Genomic DNA, 6,416 nt, shown 5'->3' on the forward strand with positions numbered 1-6,416 from the left:
TTGGGGCACCTCCCCTTTGGAATCAGCTCCCCCGGGAACTTTGGATGGCCCCAGGTCTCCGGTCCTTTCGTTGTGACCTAAAGACATACCTTTTCCAACTGGCCGACCTGGACTGAAGACGGGGGTTTTAATTTTGTTTTAATTTTTATTGGTTTTTAGTGGGGCTTTGTAAATTTAATCTCTTTTAATATTTGTATTTATTGTTTTATTGTTGTTTTATTGTTGTTAGCCGCCCTGAGTCCTTCGGGAGATAGGGCAGCATATAAGTCCCATAATTAAATTAAATTAAATTAAATAATGTAATCAATATATGTGGATGTAGTGATATGAAAGATGAAAGGATGTATTAATGTTGAAATAGGAGAAATTTTTGGCTAATTTTTAATATATGGAAATTATAATGAAAACAAGAATATTATATTGTTTTATCAACTTGTTGATATGGAAATGAAATGGATAAGAAGTGTATCTATATTATCAGATATTAGAATTGTGTAAAGGGAAGGGAGGTCACCTAGAAATATAAAATTGAGAAACTTTCAAATGTTTAATTTTAATATTAATGCAAAATTAAAGATGGGAAAATATATAAGGTGTTTGATGTCTTAAAGATGGAATGTTAAAATATAAAATATATTAAAGTATTGATAAATGTAAGAAAACTACTTCATAACTGATGGATAAAAATAAGAAGTATGTTTATTTAGATAAGAGATAATATGTATCAAAGGAAAAAAAGAGAGGAAATTCTGGTTATAAAAAATTGGAGATTTGTAATAATATGTATTTGTACGAAATGGAACTATTGTAACCCAGACACCACGTTGCTTTTTAAAGATACTATTGTAATATTGGAAAATCAATAAAAAACTTATAAAAAAAGCAGAGCAAGGATTCGTCAAAAATAAATAATAAACAGAAATAGAAATGGCTTGGTTAATACCTAAAATAGGATAATATCCTAGTACCATATCTCCAACATGGCTAGACTACTGCAATGCTCTCTACATGGGGCTGCCCCTGAAGACCACTCGGAGGCTTCAGCTGGTGCAGAATGCAGCCGCGCAAGTTGTGATGGGAGTCTCCCGATACTCCCATGTAACACCTCTTCTCCGCGAGCTGCATTGGCTTCCAGTTGCCCTCCGGGTGAGATTCCGGGTGATGACCTATAAAGCCCTAAATGGCATGGGCCCGGATTATCTAAGGGAGCACCTGCTGCCAGCGTCAATTTCCCATCATCCTGTGCGCTCCCACAGGGAGGGCCTCCTCAGGGTACTGCCGGTCAAGGATTGCCGACGGGCGATCCACAGGGGGAGGGCGTTCTCTGTGGGCGCACCTGCCCTATGGAATCAACTGCCAACGAAACTCCGGACTGCCCCCGACCTTCGTTCATTTCACCGGGACCTAAAAACCTGGCTCTTTGAGCTATCTGGTCTGGACTGAGGGGTTTAATATTTTAAAATTGTGATTTAATTTTTGCGGCTAGACTTAATTTAATTTATTTTAATTTTATATTGGATTGTTTTTAAATTTTGCCTTGTAAACCACCCTGAGTCCTTTGGGAATAGGGCGGTATATAAACCAAATAAATAAAATAAAATAAATAAACAGTATTACAGTGGAAATGAAGTAGTTTGTATTATTTGAATTTTATTAACATAAAGGATGTTCAGCAATACCAGAGAGTCCGTTCCAGAGAAATGCTCCTATTCCCTTTTCTCTTTCTTGCTGTAAACTAGTGTTTCTCAATCACAATAACTCAAGATTTCCCATACTGACTGGGGAATTCTGGGAGTTGGTCCACCTATCTTAAACTTGTCAAGGCTAAGAAACTCCAATCTCAATAATAGGACAAAACCTAAACATAAGGAATACAAAAATCAGACATATTTTTCTGTTAGTGGAGTACATTTTTTCTGCAGATTCCCTTTGAAATGAAAGTCACATGTTAAAGAAGATAGTTAAATAAATAATAGACAGAACCAAAGTCAAGAGTGGATGTGATCCCATTTTCTTTCTAATTTTCCCATTTTCTTCTAACATTTCCCTTATTTTTTTCCTGACTATCATAACATGTTCTTAATACAAATCTAAACTGAAGACCCCACTTCATGGATTACTGCCTTGTCGTGGCGAAGGGGCTTGCGTAATTCAATGAAGCTATGAGCTATGCCGTGCAGGGCCACCCAAGACGGAAAGGTCATAGCAGAGAGTTCTGACAAAACGTGATCCACTGGAGAAGGAAATGGCAAACCACTCCAGTATCTTTGCCATGAAAACCCTATGGACAGTACCAAAATGCAAAACGATATGACGCTGGAAGATGAGCCCCTCAGGTCGGAAGGCGTCCAATATGCTACTGGGGAAGAGTAAGCAAATCTTCCTTAACTAATTGTATATAGGTCAAATATTTTTGTGAGAAGAGTCTTTTGAGTTGTTCAGTTTCTCTCAACAACTTTTTAGACTTTATATATGTCTTTCATGAGCCCTGGTGGTGCAGAGGTTAGAATGCAGTAACTGCCAGCAGTTTGATCCTGACAGGCTCAAAGTTGACTCAGCCTTCCATCCTTCCAAGGTCAGTAAACTGAGAAGCTGGATTGTTGGGGGCCATATGCTGACTCTGAAAAACCACTTAGAGAGGACTGTAAAGCACTGTGAAGTGGCATATAAGTCTAAGTGTTATTGATATATTTGTCAATATTAGGCCTGGTATCTTAGCCTGGTAAGTACAGTCTTTTGTGAATTGATTTGCGTGATCGCATTCATCACTCATTTAATGTAACGGATATATTAAGCATTGCTTTGAACCATGATATTGGTGGTATATAAATTTAATGAATAAATATTCCACACCAACAGAAGCTTTCCGACTCCCTTTAAATGTATGCTGCGAATAAGTTTATTTTGATTATTCTAACTTCATTTACTCTCAACCTTTGGACAGCAGAAACTTGTAGACTTTATGCAAATTATCAGCTCCTCTTTGCTCACAGAAAATAAGGTTATCTATCTTATCTCATCATTATGTCTCATGAAAGAAGCAGAGACTCACTCTGCTTTTCATTCAAGGAAGTTTTTTTAAAAAAAGAAAAATTATAATAAGCTGCCGCATCTTGAGCAAGTCTCTATTTTTTTTCTCTAAATTACAGTAGACATTCCAGCTTATAAACAAAACTGCACTCTGTTAATGACAGATTTCCTTTTTTTAAAGTTTGAATTTCCTTTTGAGGACAAGGAGGCAAAAGAAACTGTATAGCACACGTTCAGCCCAAATATAGTGTTTGCTAGCCATTTTGTATTCTGTTTAACCATAGATAATTTGTGCATTCCAGTGGTATTCTGCTCTAAAGAGAAGTTTCATTTCATTTCTGAGATCCTGTGTGATTATGGGTAATGTGAAACAAAACAGTAAAGAAATGTTGGAGAACATTTGGTATAAACAGTTTTATTCTTGCCTTTTAAAAAATGGAAAGGAATGATTAGCTTGAAATTTAGAAGTTAAAGAAAGAAAAGAGTCCCAGTAGATGAAGTTTTCACAATTTTTTCAGGATAGATGCCATAGCTTTGCAAGTGATAGATTTTTAGAGTTTATATATTTTTTAATCATAAGTTATTATATTAAAATGGTAGTTGCATCAGAAATTAGAAAACAACATGGATGTGTGGGCAAACTTTTACCAAATGTATATAGATCTTTTATCATTCATAAAAAACATATCTACTTGCTTTATGAAGGCAGAAGTACAAATATATAAAAAAATTCTGGTCACATAACATACTTAGTAAAGGGTAGAGTTACTTGTCATGTGAATAGCAAATTCAGTTAGTACTGAAACAAACAGAAAGATTAGTTTTAACTCCAAGCTACCCCAACAGTTATGTTAACCGCTTTCTCCAGCAAGCAATGGATGAGATGGTAACCTTCTCTTTCTACTGCTGTTCCAACACTGGAAGTTTTTATGAAAAGACTGGACAGCCATTTGTCTGAGCAGGGGGTTGGACTAGATGACCTCCAAGGTCCCTTCCAACTATTATTATTATTATTATTATTATTATTATTATTATTATTATTATTATTATTATTATTATTATTATTATTATTATTATTTGGATAGGAATATTCATATATAGGAATAGAAACTCCAGTGATAGCGTCTTAATCTTAGAATCAGATCAAGCTAGAGGGGACAGTTCTCTGCTGCTCATTTATTGATTGTACTTTTATTGGTCAATGACCTAAATAAAGTTCTCTTTGTCTTTCTACTGCTGTTCATATAAATAAGAACTTAAGTATTACGGTTATATGAAAAAGTTTAATTGACTAGAGAAAAATCCCTAGTCAAATTGTGTTCTTCAATGAATCCCAAAGGGTACACAAACTGACACAACATCTATAAGGAAGAAAGATGTGCACATCCTTCTGCAAATGTGGACAGCGATCTGTGATACATGGCCTGGGTCCGGGCTATTTGAGGGAACACCTGCTGCCGGCATCAAACGCCCTTTGCTCAGTGCGCTCCCACAGGGAGGGTCTGCTCAGGGTGCCGCCGGTGAGAGATTGTCGGCGGGTGACACCCAGGGATAGGGCCTTCTCAGTGGGAGCGCCTGCCCTCTGGAACCAGCTGCCGGTGGAGCTGAGGACTGCCCCCGACCTCCGATCATTCCGCTGGGGCCTGAAGACCTGGCTCTTCGAGCTCTCGGGCCCAGGCTGAGGAGAAAATTTTAACTGGGGTTTTTAAGTGTACAGGGTGAATTTAATATTTTTTAACTGGTTTTAACTTTTGTACGTTTTGATTTTTAATTCCCTGTAAACCGCCCTGAGTCCTCAGGGAAAGGGCGGTATATAAATATAATAAAAATAAAAAAATAAAAAAAATAAAATAAAAAATTTATGTATTTCAGCTGATTACAGAAAATAGCAACATATTGAACATGATGGATGCAAATATTCAGCTACTCCTTAGCAGAAAGAATTTAGACTTCTTCTTCTTCTTCTTCTTCTTCTTCTTCTTCTTCTTCTTCTTCTTCTTCTTCTTCTTCTTCTTCTTCTTCTTCTTTCTTCTTTCTTCTTTCTTCTTCCTTTCCTCCTCCTCCTCCTCCTCCTCCTTTCTCTTCTTCCTCCTCCTCCCTTTGTCTCAGTGTTGGCTCCTGGTGACTGGACAAGTTCCTGCAATTTTCTTGGCAAGTTTTTCCATTTCCTGCTTCCTAGAGCTAAAAGAAAAAAACTGGCCAAAAGTCATCCTGTTAGCTTTTGCGTTTAAGGAAGAACTAGAAATTATTACCTTCCCATGGCCTATTGTCTTTTTTTAAAAAAAAGTTTTACAATACATTTTGACTTTAATCCCCCCCTCCCCCACCCCCACCCAACCCTCCCTATCCCTTTCCCCCATTCCCTCCTCCCCCCCCCCGACTTCCCAGAGCTAAATACAGGGTATAAAATCAAAAAACAAACATAAGCACCCCTATGTTATCAGCAATAAACTATTAATTCTATCTCCCTCTAGCTCATGTAAAATGAATACAAACAATATTAATATTACAAATAAAGTAAAAAAGAAAAAGACGAAAACAGAAAAAGAGCTTTACTCAGAATAGATTTTCTTAATCCCAGTCCTTATTCATATTAATTTCAAAAAAAAGAAGAAAAAAAAACTTTCACCTACTATTTACATTCTCCAACCTTTCTCTAATTTCTAAACAAATTCTCAGTTACGCGCCAAAAGCGCCTATCTCTATTAACCTTAATAATCTCCAACCAAACTAAACCATAATCAAAAATAATTCTTGCATGTATCACGCCAAATGTCTCGCAGTTCCAAATCATCCTTGAGTTCAAATAAAAAGAGTAAAAAAAAAGGTTTAAGCAGTCTGTAAGACAACTTGTTGTTAATTAGGAGCTTGCATACCCATTCTTAGTTCAACACATACTTTTAGTCCATAACCCTAATATACTTTTCTAACAAGCAAATAACATCAATCTTAAATTGTGTTAAATATTAAAAAAAACTTTCTTTCTCCTCTATGATAAATTTAATCCATTAACATTCTAATTTAAAAATTTAATCAGCAATCTTAACGCCCCAAAGCTTTTGGAGCACGTCTGTCATGACCCCCAAAACTTCTTTGGACCGCGCCCCTCCCACAGCTTCACTGTAAGTACACTTTGGAGATTCCATAACTATCTGCTGGTCTTGCTCTTGCTCTCGTCTCGCTCTTCTTAGGGCGGCACGCGTCATCCTCTGGCCTCCTGCAACATCCGATGAAACTGTATCTTGATCCCCTCCAACACCATTGTCCTCTATCTGTCTGTCTGCAACATCTTGAAGCTTTCCCTCGCCGTATCCCTTTACAGCTTCCAAAAATGATAGGGGGGTTGCTTTTAACACATTGCTATAAAAATCACGTGCCTGGGCCAC

The sequence above is a fragment of the Vipera berus genome, assembly GCF_964194415.1.
Source record: "Vipera berus genome assembly, chromosome: 7".
NCBI lineage: Eukaryota > Metazoa > Chordata > Lepidosauria > Squamata > Viperidae > Vipera > Vipera berus.